The 17,452-nt window shown below is 35.0% G+C and overlaps 1 pseudogene across 1 annotated transcript in view; it reads left to right on the forward strand.

Moving 5' to 3' along the window:
- The first annotated feature begins 11,346 nt into the window (after window positions 1–11,346).
- Window positions 11,347–17,452, forward strand: part of LOC149230644 (uncharacterized) — a 66,115-nt pseudogene continuing 60,009 nt past the window's right edge. Inside the window, exons 1-5 of the transcript XR_016248016.1 lie at window positions 11,347–11,833; window positions 15,080–15,624; window positions 15,888–16,008; window positions 16,247–16,268; window positions 16,388–16,833. The product of XR_016248016.1 is annotated as an uncharacterized LOC149230644 (transcript). The remainder of the gene's footprint in view (window positions 11,834–15,079; window positions 15,625–15,887; window positions 16,009–16,246; window positions 16,269–16,387; window positions 16,834–17,452) is intronic.

Raw genomic sequence — 17,452 nt, forward strand, 5'->3', positions numbered from 1 at the left:
AAAAGCCAACCCGGTATGGGACTACCATGTTCCACCTGACTGTAGATTGGTTGAGCCAAGTCTCTCTTTAGCTAATCACCCCCATGCCATATTCCAAGCATGAATGTGGGACTCAAACCAAAAGAACCAACCAAGGCTTTCCGAGCTTAAATCACATCACCCTCATCAATAGAATCATGCATTTACTGCAATCCTCACTAAATCACTAGGCCATAAAAAAGCATGGATGCCATCGAATTTATCCACCTACACCATGAGGAATTTTCCTGTCTCCTAGTCTCTAGGATTTACCACAATCCATAGTCTGATCCAGGGATCATTAGGCCATAATAAAGACACCACCCTCCAGGCTTTACCATATATCCTGTCATTCACTGACAACGATTCCTAGGCTTTATCAAGGGAAACCACCTTTAGGCTTTACTGTATATCCCTCCATTCACCAGTCGAGAATTTCTAGGCCCACCGAGGCACACAATACCTGCCTTTATCGCAAACCACAGTTTGGTTTAGGGGCCACTAGGCCAGTGGCTTTATCGCAATCCATATTCTGGTTGAGGGATCACTATGCCATGTGATCTTTCCTTTCAGAGATCCACCTAACTCATCTTTGAATCCATCTGCAAATCCAACTCTATCAAAATATGATAACCCAATCACACCATGGCTATTCAGAAATGACAAGGCTAGGCTGAAACAAATTTCACACTTGGAAAAGCCCATGCCCATGACAACAAGAGAACCAAGAACACACATGCATAGCCATGCATGCCAAATCTAGCAAGGAAATCACACATGCAAATCGATACACGTAAGTAAACCCATTGTAGCTTCTTGATCCTTCTCTTTCTTGCTTGATCTTTGCTTCCTCTTTGCCTTATTTGTCTTTCTTGATCCAATGTTGAAGTTCTCCAAGAAAACTCTAAGTGTCCAAGAGTGAGAGAGAATAGGGAGAAGACTCCAAAACTGAACTAACCAAAATCCATGAACTGATCCTCGGAAGCTTTTTATTAATGTGGCCTCTATTTTCTTCATTTTCCATTATTTTCCTTCATTTTCCTCCTCACATGCAACCTGTGACCTTTCACCTTCATTTTCTCCTAATTTCCATTATTTTCATAAATAATTGCCAAAAATGCCATTTTTCGTCTCCAAAGCCTTTGCTAATTTCCTTAGCCATAATAACTGAAATGAACACCCACACTAGGATGTTTTTCCCAAAATTCAGCTTGGAATAAGTGTCCCATAACTGTCGTTATTATTTTCCCTTTATTAACTTTAATTACATGGAATTTTCACCAGGACTATTATAGACAAAATAAATTGGAAATATTTGATTCATGGTTTGAGCTAAAGAATCATCTTCTTCCCATGTTAAAGATTGGACATGACAATGGATGTGAATAATGGATTTATTATTTTTGTCTTTTAATGTGAGACATCATCACCATGTATCTAATCATAATGCAAACCAACAAAATGAAAGTCTAAAGGATTCAAAACTATTGTTGATGTAAAAAATTCAGAAAACAAATAAGGGTACGAGTAGTGAGTGGAAGTTAAAAGAAGATGAAAAGATTCACTTGAGGAAGCATCAATTCCAACTAAATCTTATTCAAAATTTGATTTTTTCATATTCATATCAACTTGAGAGAACAACAAATCTACACACATGTTATGCTCCATGGAATCATTTGAACTTTGACTGTCACCCAAGACAATGCCTTCGGCATGGAAGAGAGATAAAGATTAGAACATACGATGATGAGAATCAAAAATGATTTCTAATGGAGGATTATCTGAATCAACATTAATTTCATCAAGTTACTTATTTCAGTTTGAATCTTCCCCACTTCAACAGGGTTTATTATAGCTTAAAAGGCAAGACAACTATGCTCTTTTTCATACAAAGTTTCTGCATTACCCGATTCATCAACAAGAGAGATTTGAATGTTAGTACTAGAATCTATTTCATTGGGTAATGAAGATGAATGAGGATGAGAGAAGTTAGGCGGAAACATTTCCTCCTCTAAAGCCTAATATTTCCTTTTACTTACACCTAAAAAAGAAACACAAGTTGGAATAACAAAAGGAGAAATACGGTTTGGCTGATTTATAACTTGTGGATCATTAGAAACATCTAATGATAGTTTTTCATTGTGCAGATCAGGTTTAAGTTGTCTCTCAGATGGACCAACAAAATTTGGAAACTCGTTGATTAAATGATACTAATCCTCATCTTTCTCGGGAATTTATAGCAAATATTGAAGTATCTCTAAGAAAAATCTTCCAGTGATTCATCTGGTCTCATTCTAAGCTCATCAATTTCTTTAAATGTTTTTTTAGAAATAGACTCTTCAAAATCAGACACAAATCCATCCAGAATTGTTCAAAATAGTGGATATATGCATGTGGCAAGGTCTTACACCATGATTTGACCTTCAAAGGTAAGAGTGAAAAGTCTACATATGGTACCGTCATGACACACACCATTAGAGATACAACTTTTAAGAAACTAGATAAAATGCCCAGATGCAGAGATTTTGTCCTTGTCATCAAACTTATTTTTTGACAAGAGATTGAAAATCTTAATGGGGATCGAAACTTGTATTCCTTCATAAAAGAAACCTGGGATAAGGATTTTGGAAGGAGTCATTAAAATAAAAAAATTAAAACAAGTCTCCACAGGGTCAGCTTGTCATTAGCCCTCCTTCTTGCACCAAATCTGTTGATGGGGGAAAATGTACCGCTAATAGTTTGGGGTCTTCGTGGTGTGAAATCCCAATTATACCTTATACCATTTGGGATAGGATCCCCATCCAGAATGTGGGCCTGATTGCCACCATGTGTGTGTTACTCTTGGTTGTCAAATGCATATAAGGTTACCATGATATCAAGAGTGATATGGTTGAAAATGAGGACAAAATCAGCCCACAAGTGACAAACTTACAAAGAAATGTACAAGAGTATGGCAAAAAAACAACAAGAATAAGTACACCTCAAAGAGGAATTTGTTAGCCAAAACCATTTGAGACATACAATTAAGAATGTGCTAGAGTTTAACTGCAAATTAGTTCAAAATAAGTTACCAGCCTCAACATGGAATAAAGAAAGAAAATATTAAAGAGAACATATAAGAAATCACCAGGAATTAGTTCATCAACGTAAATATAATATGAAAGCACACATGTAGACACGATTGGAGTATTGGTTAGCCATTACCACCAGCAAAGGAATGTGTGTGAATCTGTGCCAAAATGAAGAACTTATTATTGATACTAAAATTTCAAATACATATGCCACAAGCCCATCAAAATCCAATAGTGGAATGTGGGAAGTTCATATCATGTTTAAGACAAAAACCATAGCCTCACAATCACTCAGCCTATAAGCTACCAAGAACAAGAGTGCTCAAAAGCGTTGAACACTACAACTCTGCTACAGGATTCAAATGTCAAAAGCCCCTATGAATGAGGCATGAGGGTCTCTTTATGCAAGTGGGTGGGTGACCTTTCACCTTTTCCATAACTCTCCCAATTCCCCCATGGCCCATTCAACTCATAAGACTCTTTACATTCCAAAATACTCTTGGATGGCCCTCATAATTTTCTTGTTCTCATAAATATGACCAAAATTTACAATATGGTAACATATAGGTATGGATTTCGAGGATGTACAACCAATAACCATCCTAGCAACTCCAAATCTGCAAGCACATGACCAATAGTTAGGATTCAATATGAAAGTATTTCATAATAGAATAGGAAAACATATAACAAGTATCTTGAGATTTATGAAACTAAGAGTGAAAGGATCGAAGGAGTTTACAACCCTAAAGAGTCAATTTATTTTGCTACCACACTTGTCAATCAATTTCACCCCTGTGACTCCAATTTGGCATTCGCTTCAATGTGCCCTTCACTGGTCATGTTGCCTAGTGAAGAATGTAGCCCATGTATCTTGCAAGTGTATGGTTTATTTTTTTCTGTGACCACCTAAGAAAAATGTTCCATTTCTCTTCGTATAATTATCCCATGAACACTTCCATGCATTTTCCTTTGACAATCTCTTATGCTTCCATAAACGTAACCTAAGTCACCTTGATTTCTGACTATTATCTCCAGCCTTGAGGTAATAGCCAAATTCTTTAGCTTTATTATGGTCCTTCATAAAATTAGGGCAACCACATACATAGGGGCCATGTCTAATAAAAACATTTCAAAATGTAGATAAAATATTTACCTAGAACAATTAAGCACAATTGGCATCATAATAGTATTCTTTGACCTCCAGTGGGTTTAATAATCAATATTCCAATCAAGGGAGGAATAAAAAATGGAATAAGGATAATCCCTAATCAAAGCCTTTACTATCAAAGATTGTTACCTCCAATAAGGTAATGATATCTTGGATAACTTGAAGAGGACGATTTTGTCCAACAAAACGTCCTTCTATTTGGGGTATTGTTCCAATAATAAGCCCACAACAACTCCAATTACAGAATGTGTCAATATCTTTGGGAGTGAAGTCCATCCTTAAGGTTACTTAAATATCTCTCGAACATATTTTCTTTGCTAAATATTTTGTTAAAATCATGTGTCTCAAACGGAAACAGAGATCATTTTTTTCTAGTAGAACTTGCCACATCTTTGTAGAAGATTAGATTGCATTGTAGTATTTGAAAAATCCCTACTTGGTATTTTCTCTTCAACTGTAGCTTATGTTTGAGTTTCTTCATCCCTTTGACACGATAATGATTTCATAATATTGTAAAAAATAGAATAGATGTCGATGATCTCAATTGCCATAGAAAATGATGTGTAAACAATTCCATAGTCAATGCAAAAAGCAACGCCACCAAAAGAACTAGCCTTTTGTTCACAAATTTAAGGAATGATGATCAAAAGTAAATTTCCAATATTTCCTCCTTATGGAACCCCAATGCTTGAAGCGTTTTTTCATTGTTACAACTTTTGTCTTGGGTAATTCTTCTCATGTCAAACCCTTTAACAATCTTCGTTCAAGTGTGACAATGTGCAAGCTCTTCATCATTTCACTGTTGTGGATGGTCAGGTGTAAAAACCCTAGCCTTAATGGCTGGATAACGATTATTGTTTTGATAGTGTGTTTGCTATTCAATTGTTCATCTTCATCAGAGATTCATTAGACCCGACTTCATTTTGCAACTGACAAGGAGTTGTGTATTGATTGTTTCACTTCATCTGACATATAATCATTATCTTCTACATTTTCGTCCTCCTAACCAAGGAATGGTTAATAAAATGTTTCACCCCTTTTTATATCAGTCAATGTAACAACCATAACAACATTGGAAGTTGTCCTTGCATACATGACATTATTTTCCTTTTTTTCTTTTTTGGCTGGAATATATAAGAACTTTGTCTCTCTAAAATAACAAAATTAAATTCTTCGAAAGTACACTCAATATGACTATAGTTTTATTATGAATTTTATTAGTTCTTAGTTTACACAAACACAAAGGATAAACTCCTCAAATATGACCCATCAAGAGTAGTAGAGAAATTGCGACGAGGTGAATGATCCATTGTATATATTCCAGGTCTGTAATTGGTGATGTCACTAATGATTTTTGCACGAGGTGGTAAAGTAAACCTTGTCTTTAAAATGTAAACCATTGTCATGCCACCATGAAGGAAGAAAACCATGTAAACATTGCATCCTATCATCTCTATAGGATGTCGTAAGAGATCAAATGATCTATGTCTATCAATTGTCCCCGTGATCTCTTGCATAATCAAAGGTATGATTGATCGACTACCTTTAAGGCGTGTTGGTGCCATACACAGTGGATTGTATCTTTTAACAAATTGGTTGTCACGATTTATAGTGGAAATAGATATCAGGCCAGTTTCGTTAAACAAACATCATAGAAACTACAATGTGGTTTTGTTGCATCCAATTCCCTATCATACATCAACTCAAAAAAATAATGCATGTTGATGTATTACATTTAGATAGAGCTCAAACCCCATCATCACAATGTCATTCCAATGCAAGCTAAGTTTCGTAACAAACTCCTACAGGTGTCCCTTTCCTTTCACAAGCTCCACAACTCTTCCTTCTGCAATTTCCTAAGACTTAGAATTAGTTTTACATAGACTGAAGTGATTCAACCAATTGGAATTATCTTCAAGTAAAAATAACTCTCCATCGCATAAGTCGACAACCCTTTTCAATTCAAATAAAAGATGGGATTAGAGATGGCATATGTAGAGTGAAATTCATTTGATATGTAACACTGGTTGCGATTCAGTTGAGGAAATACATAGGTTATGATTTATTGGATACAAGATGTTAGTGGCAATTATTTTAAAGTGTAATTCCTTTGGATAGATTTTTAACTATGATGATATATTGTTGTGTCACTATATGCCAACTTCCTAGTTTCCCTTTTTATCATTATAGTTCCCTCAATGGCATGGAGATGGGGACGTAACCATAGTTTGACTCATCTCCACTACATATGTATTTATGCTAAGAAATGGAAACATGATGTCCATAAGATAGTCCAGAGAATGAGATTGTCCACTTATAATTGACTTTGTCTTTCATTACATTAACATAATCTTTATCACAGTGCATTATCATAGCCTTTAACATAGTCTTTATTGCAACCTTTAATTTCATTCTTGTGATTGATTTTGTATAAACACTTTAAATTAGTTTCTCCAACTCTAAGATAGTCACAAGCTTTCTAATGACACCCTTATGGTCTCCCAATCCATATTTATGCCAACTAAACAAACAATATGCATTTACAAACCATATCCCATTCATGTTGGATGTCTGATGAATTAGGATCAAATTCAAGAGCTTTAGTCACATATTTGGCAAGATTTTTATTTGGAGCAAGCAATGCTTTGGCCATAAGACTAGACCTAACAATTTTGAACACAATATAATATCACTGCTAAGACAATTAGTAAATATTTTGATGACTTCCAAGAATATAGTGTTTAATGTTTCTTTCATTTGAAAGCATATTTGTGTGCGAATGCAAATCTTTTATTACCTCATATAAGAAATACAAAGATAATATTTACAACTTGAATGTTGAGCTTCAAATGTACAATAGAGGAAAAAGATTACAAGCTCAAACTATTTAGTAAGTTAGTTTCAACTAAATACATTTGTAAAACTCTAGAAGAAACCTTTAAGAGATTATAGAAATACAAATGATAAGAATGTTTCAAATGTCTTCCTTGAAAGAGTGATATGCAATGCAATATGAGGAGCTTTGAAGACTCAATCTCGAATACGTGGAAAAACCTTTTCCTCAAACCAATTTAACATTCTAGCATATGGATTAACTTAATGACTAAGAATGGCGTTGATATGCAATGCAATTTTCTAACATGACAATGTAATTACTTGTGGCTGAAATTGCCATGAAATACTCAATATAATTCAACCTTCAAGATGCAAATTGGGGAATGAGGATCAAATTAACACATGGCTGGAATATTCATCCATAACATGGTTGTATAGAGCTTTGAAGGTGCATGAGTAAAGAAACAACTCGACAAACCCTAATGCATTCAGAAGAACGTAAACCAAGCTGAAGCAAGTGGGCATAAGCTATGTGCCTTGTAAAAACATGAGCAACCATAGCCCTCAATGATAGCTTGACCATCTAAGGATTTGGTCAATCCAAGACACAACCTTACTTGTTAAAACCTTGAAAAGCAAAGGGGGACCCAAAATTTGAGTATTCAGGGTAAATATTTTGGGGGCCCGATATTGTAGTAGCTACAACACATTCCTTTCAAAAATGGTGTTTGAAATTTTGATCGGATTTTGGGTTTTGATTGATTCTGATCTTGGATCAATTTTTGATAGATTTTGAAAATATGGGTTACTTTAGAATAAGAAAAACCTTACATGTGGAAAACCTTAGATGTAAAGTTCCACTAGATGTAAAATTCCACCATCACTTTTGATTATGCTCAAGTTTGGTCGATTTTAGTCTCTCCATAATTTGGATTAGGGCATGTTAAAAAGATGGTCGAATTCAGTTTCAGTTTATGCCTAAAGATGTAGCTTACTCCCCCCTAATCTAAGGGCCTATGATTAGCTTACTCACTCCTAATTTGAGGGCCTATGTAGCTGTATAGTTTGTAGAAAACACTCTCCAACTACCTCCTATCACAATGTTGGGTGATATACAAAGCTTGATCTCGGAAGTGGTTGACCTAGCAAGGTATGCCATCTACACAACACCAACCTAGGGTTGATAGGGCAATGCTCAAGATTAAACCAGGTTTGAAACAATCAGGTGCAAATTGCTTCACAATCTTGTCTCAGGAGTTCACATCCTTAGTCAAGGTTCAAATTTCATGTCTTTGCAGTTTCTCATCCTTAGCTAGCGTTCACTCTAAAGTTCGATCTCATAAGGATTTGTACTTTATCAAATTAGGTTCCATAATGATACCAATAGTCCCAGGTAACATATTAATATACATAATCCTTAAATTACAAGGCTTATTGGACTCTAATATCAATAGTATTTGGCTTTGGTCAATCCACATTACTTAATATGAAATCTTTGCAGGTGTGTCATGCTTGGGTCCATTTTCAACCATGGCTTTTACATCAAAATCCCTGAAGCTACATGTCAATCTGAAATACTTAATACTAAAATGTTGCAAGTGTGTTGTAACTATGTTTATTTATGGCCTTGGCTTCCACCTAAGAATCTTCGAAGTTGTATGTCCCAGAGGAGTTTCCTTGGTCCTCAAAGGGAAAAAAACTTAAAAAATGGTGACTGGTCTCTATAAAAAAAAGGGTACAAGTTAGAATAAACAGTCTTGGAATGTGCTATTATGCCATTAGGATAGTTTATTTTTGCAGCTGGTAGGTGTATTGTTTTTGGGGATGTTCAAATATTGATGTAGTCTCTTTCATTACTTCACTCCTTCACCAATGCAAGTCGAGAGTGTACGAGTGGTAATGGTGTTACTCAGTTCTTTGACTCCATCCACAACCTTAGCATTGTTTCACAAGACCTCGAAGGTGAGACAAGCCTTGAGAGTATGTCTATATAGGTTGGTTCAGTTAAAAACATAGGGAAACAAGAGAAGAGAAATGTTGATACTGGCTTGGTCTTTTCCCATCCCAATATTGGACCCAATGACTTAGATCACAACGATGGAGCCATCCATAAACAACGAACTTAGAGTCAACAATGCAAATTTTGAAATTGTCCCCCCTGATTCCTCCCTTATTTCTAATATATCAACGGAAAGAAACGATAAAAATGTATAACTAAGAGATAACACCCAAGACCTGACCTTGATCATGCACCACAACAAAAAATCTTCAAACATAATATAGAGCGAAGAGGAGGATTTTAAGGCTCAACCAACCAACAATGCAGATAATTTTGTGTCTCCGGTCCCAAAACAAAAATGTGCAGATGACTCCTAAACCACGAAAACCCCTTACAAGATAATAACAATGTTGATTATGATCTAATCTATTCTCATCCCAATAATAGAGCCAATGACTTGATCACAAAGATGGATCCACCTAGAAACGACGAACCTAAAGTCAATTATGTCCACTAATGATGGGAAACGAAACCAACCCAAATCTTGCGTATTCAACCACGACTCTCAACACTTGGCCATTTATAAATGACTTTCAAAATACCTTCAATATAAAAATCAATTAAATATTAAATAAATAGTACTAATAAATAAATTAAACTATACACCAAAATACATCCTAGGTTACATGTACGAAATTGTAATAGCCAAGTAAGAGCAATTATTGATTGTCATGAGCCACTAACGAAGACATATACGAATAATTGTAATGATTGTCATGGAAATGTAATAGGCTCAAAAACCTACGAAAAAACGACATTTTCACATCAAATCATAAAAAAGGTTAAAAGGACAATTGATATTTTAAAATTGATTCCCTGGCTTTTCATCTTTTTGTCATGTGATGTGCACTTCCAATCATAATTCAGTGGTACATCATTGGTCTAGGTAAGGTTTCGTAACTATTTATTTTTCTATATTATTTATAAATATTTAATTGTTAAAAAAAATATTTAAAAAAAAAAATTAAAAATCTATATATTTATAAATGATTATTTAACGCTATTTATAAAATTTAAAATAATATTAATAAAATTTAAATGTTTTATATTTTTAAAATTTTAAATTTAAATTAAAATTTCTATAAATTAATCCATTATAAATATTTTAAAGTTTTGAATTGATTGAGATATTTCGAAAGTTTTTTCAGGTTTCAGTGTAATTTTTATTGAAATTACAAGTTTCATGGGTAACTTTGCACAATCGAAGTGCCCTAGCGGTTTTTGAAGTTGCTCAATCCATATATACAGTTAAAAAACTAGTTTAAATAACACAAATCAAGATTTCACCTCAAATTTTTCCCCTGAGAAAGTCCAAAGAGTCACATTAAAGACAACTCATTTTTTATATATTTAAAAATACATTTAAAATAATAAAAATATCAATTTCACTAAAATTTATATAACAAAACTCGAGTGAAAAAACCCAGAATTTTTAGTTAATCTTGGTTTTGTTCGGATCTTTATGTTTTTATATAACAAAACTCTAGTGAAAAGTCAAAATCTCTAGAAAATTTAAACGACTACATCACCAATAAGCCTGTAGTGTAGGAGGATACAAGCAATATGAAAGTAAGTCCCAACACCAACTCCCGCCTCTGGAGTTTTGGTGTTTGGAATTGGTTTGCAAGTATTCCCACTCGTGTTCTATTGACACTACAAGTTCATTTGGATGACAGTTTTCTTGTCAGAATCTAGTAAAAAAAATTCAAAAAATCAAAATGTTGGAGTGTTTGAATAATTTTTTATGGTGGAAATGCGTTCAGCACCCTCAAGAATCCCTAGGGCACCCAAAATCTTCATATATGTTATTTATTTCTCAGGGATATTAATGGCATATATATATTATTTCTCAAAAAGTTAATGGTACAGTTGAGGAGAGGATAATTTTATTTTAGATAGTGTGATAATGTGAGACCGGAAGTTTTCCAAAAAAGTTTGGAAAAAAGAAAATTTGTATTTTCTGTGATAAAAGTATGGTGGAGATAGAATGACATTTTGTCAGGAAATGTGCAAGGTATAAGAATATCCACATTTATTCAGCATGAAAATAATCTGAATATTGACCATATGTATCATTTATTTGACAAAATTAAGATTAATTAGATTGCTAACTTTCCAAACTCGTACGACATTAAAAAATACTAAAATAAGTTAAAGTTATTATTCTCTTTGTCCCTTAAACGTCTCAACCTCATATACTTCATTAACATCATTCATTTCATTTCAACCCGCTCTGCACTTTGCTTTAATCTTTATCTATGAAATGAATTTGTTCCTTCTGTACAGAGTTTGGCCTGCTATATTGGAATATATCAGTTAGTGAGGAATCGGCGAGCAATCATCCCAGCGAGAAGGTCTCTGTGAATGGCGCGTGGTGAAGTGGAGGAGCCTCTGCTGGATCATCAAGGGGGGAGCAGTAGCACCCATATTCCTGATATAAATCGTCTGGAAGTGATCCTGTGCAATGCAGAGCAGCAGCCATGGATGAAGATGATGAGAGACGCTGTGTTGCTGGAATTGAAGGTGCTGTGCCGCCTTGCCCTGCCGGCCGTGGTAGTGTACATGGTGAACTATATAATGAGCATGTCCACACAGATCTTCGCTGGTCATCTGGGAAACTTGGAGCTGGCCGGTGCATCTCTTGGGAACAGGGGAATCCAGGTCTTCGCTTATGGAGTCATGGTATATCCACATCATCCCTCTTAATGTCTTATTGAGCATGTGGTGAAAGATAAGGTTCTGGTGGTTCAGTTTACATATGAGAAGTTTTGTGGATGTATTCTGAAATATTTGGTGTGGTTTATTGTCAAGAGGAGATGGTATGGTTTGGATGAGAAATCACACTAGATAATTTTAAACACGGATGGTATGGTTCTTGTTTGGATGAGAAATCACACTAGATAATTTTAAACACGGAGATAAAAAATTTTCTATATAATTTACTAAAAATAAAATTTTAATTATCTTAACATCATTTAATCATCACAATATACTTACTTAAAATCTCATAAACTTTTATACAAGTTTTTTTCTTTCAAATAAATTTTTAGTTTGGTATCAAACATGTAGGCCTCAAGACATGTGAGACCAAACTTTCCCACCTAAAAATTAGATCTTATCCTTAGGTTTTGACTTCTAGTTTAAAAACATTTTGCTAATGATACATTATAGGTCAATTCTCCTCATCCTGTTGAAATTAAACACTGTTAATAAACCCACCAGAAGTAATTCTTTAAAATAAAATATTTAATAGTACAAGAGATTATTGGGGGTTTTTCGCAGTGCATTATATTAGATATCATTTTTTGGGATTCAACTGCATTAAGTCATTCATCTATGACCATTTCCATGAGAGGTAGTCGTAACTGACTAATGATTTTTGAATAGTCCACTTAACACTCATTGCATCAGGTGATGCTCACAGGGTTGAAGAAGTGGGATTGAAACTAGTGAAATAAGTCACATAGTTAAGTAAGTCATTCATCTATTACCATTTGCATGAGAGGTAGTCGTAACTGACTAATGATTTTTGGTGAAGAAGTGGGATTGAAACTAGTGAAATAAATCACATAGTGTCAACCATCACTTCATTATATTATATATCATTTTTTGGGATTCAACTGTGTTAAGTAAGTCCTTCATCTATGACCATTTCCATGAGAGGTAGTCGTAACTGACTAATGATTTTTGAATAGTCCACTTAGCACTCATTGCATCGAGTGATGCTCACAGGGGTGAAGAAGTGGGATTGAAACTAGTGAAATAAGTCACATAGCGTCAATTATCATTTTCGGGGCTTGCACCCAGTAACCAGGACTTCCTGTAGGTCACCCATCCCAGAGCACCTCTGGCTCAAGCGCGCTTAACTGTGGAGTTTTCCCCACAATCAAGCCCATGATTTTTGAATGGTTCATGAGGCACAATACTTGCTAAGGTTTTGCAAATGGGGTAGCAAGCTAAGTGGGCTTGATTATGGGGAAAACTCCACAGTTAAGCGCGCTTGAGCCAGAGGCAACCCTGGATGGGTGATCTCCTGGGAAGTCCTGGTTACCAGGTGATGATTGACGCTATGTGATTTATTTCACTAGTTTCAATCCCACTTCTTCACCCCTGTGAACATCACCGGATGTAATGAGTGCTAAGTGGACTATTCAAAAATCATGAGAAACACTATGTGATTTATTTCACTAATTTCAATCTCACTTCTTCACCCCTGTGAGCATCACCAAATGCAATGAATGCTAAGTGGACTATTCATTCAAAAATCATGAGAAACGCTATGTGATTTATATGAGTGCTAAGTGGACTATTCAAAAATCATGAGAAACGCTATGTGATTTATTTCATTAATTTCAATCTCACTTCTTCACCCTACGAGTGCTAAGTGGACTATTCAAAAATCATGAGATTTCACTAGTTTCAATCTCACTTCTTCACCCCTGTGAGTATCACCAGATGCAATGAGTGCTAAGTGGACTATTCAAAAGTCATGAGAAACCACCAGATGCAATGAGTGCTAAGTGGACTATTCAAAAGTCATGAGAAATGCTATGTGATTTATTTCACTAGTTTCAATCTCACTTCTTCACCCTAAGAGTGCTAAGTGGACTATTCAAAAATCTTGAGAAATGCTATGTGAATTATTTCACTAATTTCAATCTCACTTCTTCACCCCTGTGAGCATCACCAAATGCAATGAATGCTAAGTGGACTATTCATTCAAAAATCATGAGAAACGCTATGTGATTTATATGAGTGCTAAGTGGACTATTCAAAAATCATGAGAAACGCTATGTGATTTATTTCATTAATTTCAATCTCACTTCTTCACCCTACGAGTGCTAAGTGGACTATTCAAAAATCATGAGATTTCACTAGTTTCAATGTCACTTCTTCACCCCTGTGAGTATCACCAGATGTAATGAGTGCTAAGTGGACTATACAAAAGTCATGAGAAACCACCAGATGCAATGAGTGCTAAGTGGACTATTCAAAAGTCATGAGAAACGCTATGTGATTTATTTCACTAGTTTCAATCTCACTTCTTCACCCTAAGAGTGCTAAGTGGACTATTCAAAAATCATGAGAAATGCTATGTGAATTATTTCACTAGTTTCAATCTCACTTCTTCACCCCTATGAGCATCACCGGATGCAATGAGTGCTAAATGGACTATTCAAAAATCATGAGAATGCTCTGTGATTTATTTCACTAGTTCCAATCTCACTTCTTCACTGGATGCAATGAGTGCTAAGTGGACTATTCAAAAATCATGAGAAACACTATGTGATTTATTTCACTAGTTTCAATCTCACTTCTTCACCCCTATGAGCATCACCGGATGCAATGAGTGCTAAGTAGACTATTCAAAAATCATAAAAAAGAGCATCACCGGATGCAATGAGTGCTAAATAGACTATTCAAAAATCATAAGAAATTAGTCAGTTACTACTATCTCTCATAAAATGGTCATAGATAAATGACTTATTTATCGCAATTAAATCCCAAAAAATGATATCTAATATAAATGATATTTTAATTTTTTATTATTTAAAATATATTTTTAAATATATAAATAAATTCAATAAAAAAAATTTATAATCCAAATTTCACAATTCAAAGAAATCACATCACTGCACTTCTAATTAAAAACAAACAATTTGTGATGAAATTTTAAATGCAACTGCGATGTTAATTCTGATAATTTCATCTGTAAATCTGATAATTTCATCTATAAAAGAAATCACATGACTGCAATTGCAATTAAAACAAACAATTTGTGATCAAATTTTGAATGCAACTGCGATGTTAATTCTAATAATTTCATATCACATGACTGCAATTGCAATTAAAACAAACAATTTGTGATCAAATTTTGAATGCAACTGCGATGTTAATTCTAATAATTTCATCTTCGTTTTCTAACAGTTGGGAATGGGAAGCGCGGTGGAAACCCTGTGCGGGCAGGCCTACGGAGCGAAGAACTACGACATGCTCGGCATTTACCTGCAACAATCCACCGTCCTTCTCATGGCGATGGCCATACCTCTCACACTCATCTACGTCTTCTCCAAGTCCCTACTATTGCTCTTGCGGGAGTCGGAGGAAATAGCCACCGCGGCCGCTATATTCGTCTACGGCCTAATTCCCCAGATATACGCATATGCCGCCAATTTTCCGATCCAGAAGTTCCTGCAGGCTCAGAGCATCGTCATGCCCAGCGCCTTCATATCATTCTGCACGATATTCGTCCACCTGTTGCTCAGCTGGCTCGCCATTTACAAACTCGGCTGGGGAATCTTCGGGGCGGCGTTTGTGCTGAGTCTGTCGTGGTGGATCGTCGTCATTGCTCAGTTTGTATATATCCTAAAAACCCCAAAATGCAAGCACACATGGACAGGCTTCTCCCTTCAGGCCTTCTCCGGCTTGCCGTCGTTCTTGAGGCTTTCTATCGCTTCCGCAATCATGTTATGGTCAGACTTACACTCCATCTGCTTCTTATGTTTGCATGATTCCATCCATCGATCACATTTTCTTGATTAGGGTTTTTGAATTGTGCTATTTTCGACATTTCTTGATTTTCTTGACTAGGGTTTGTGAATTATGCTGTTTTCAGCATGTCTTGATTTCAGTTTTTGAATTCACGGTTCACATTTTCTGGTTTTCTTGATTTAGGTTTATGAATAACGCCATTGTTAACATTGCTTTAATTTTCTTATTTCTGTTTTGAATTCAGTTTTCACCAACGGACTGGTTTTCTATGACATTAGTTTGGAAATCTGGTATTTCCAGATATTGGTTCTCCTGTCTGGTCTTCTGGAAAATCCAGAAATTGCATTGGACTCACTGTCTATCTGGTATTCTTCCTTTTTAGTTAAATTTATTTCTATATTTTAAAAGAAAATCGCCTTTACCAAATTGGTGCAGATGAATCTACAGACACGATTCTCTTTACCGATCTTTATGAACTTTATCATTACATCATTTTCTTTCTTTCTTTTTACTGTTTAAAGCTTTAAATTTCTTCTCGCTGTTTAAAGATTTAATTTTTTATGTACAGTATGACAGTAATGGGATTGTTCTTCATGATTTCAGTCGGCTTCAACGCAGCAGCAAGGTCAGTGATATATAATTCAATCAAGTCTCTTCTCTTAACAGAAATTTTCTGTGGAATACAGTCTTTCTATATAGTTAAAGATTTTTCTGGGAAATATACTTTCTATTTGTCGTGTCCAGTGTGAGGGTAAGCAATGAGCTCGGCGCGGGAAATCCCAGAGCAGCGGCATTTTCAGTGATAGTGGTGACAACGATCTCTTTCATCATCTCGACTATTTTCGCCATTGCCATTCTCTTGCTACGAAACATCATTAGCTATGCATTTACAGAAGGGGAGGAAGTCTCGGATGCAGTCGCAGAACTTTCTCCTTTCCTTGTCGTGTCCAGTGTGAGGGTAAGCAATGAGCTCGGCGCGGGAAATCCCAGAGCAGCGGCATTTTCAGTGATAGTGGTGACAACGATCTCTTTCATCATCTCGACTATTTTCGCCATTGCCATTCTCTTGCTACAAAACATCATTAGCTATGCATTTACAGAAGGGGAGGAAGTCACGGATGCAGTCGCAGAACTTTCTCCTTTCCTGGCTGTTTCAGTTATTTTCAATGGCATACAACCCGTGCTTTCAGGTTCATCAATTTTTGTTCAACTATATTTTTTTTATTAAATTTTAGGAAAATTATAAGGTTTAACGTTCATCTTTGGATATTTTTATGTTTGAGAATTATGGTAAATCATTTATAATTGGATTTAAATATGTTAGATTTAAGACTTTTGTGAACTATAATTTAGAAAATAGTCTTTCGGATTAATCACATTGTAAGGATTGAGTTGACGTTTTTAACCAACTAATGTGGTTTATCTTTGTCCTAAGGATAAACTACATTAGTTGGTTCGAAACATCAACCCAATCTTTACAATCCTTACAATGTGATTAATCCGAAAGACTGTTTTCTGAATTTAAACTTATTAATCTTGAGAATTATGGTACATCATTTATAATTGGATTTAAATTTATTAATCCAATTATATATGGGTTGTTTTATTTTAAAGGTTTGGAAAGTGTTCTAAAATTGTTTTTCTTTAATTAAAAGTGTTTTTTTTTTTTTTTGTTTAGTAAAGACTTTTCCTTTTTTGACATAAAGAAATAAGTTAAAGATATTTAGGAAAATTGAAAACTTACTCTTTTACACATCACCAATAAAAAAATTCCAAAATTTGATATTTTTTTTAATAAAACAAATAAAA

This window comes from Pinus tabuliformis, chromosome J (assembly GCF_031772625.1).
Source record: "Pinus tabuliformis cultivar Carrire ecotype Pingquan chromosome J, CPIR1, whole genome shotgun sequence".
Lineage (NCBI taxonomy): Eukaryota > Viridiplantae > Streptophyta > Pinopsida > Pinales > Pinaceae > Pinus > Pinus tabuliformis.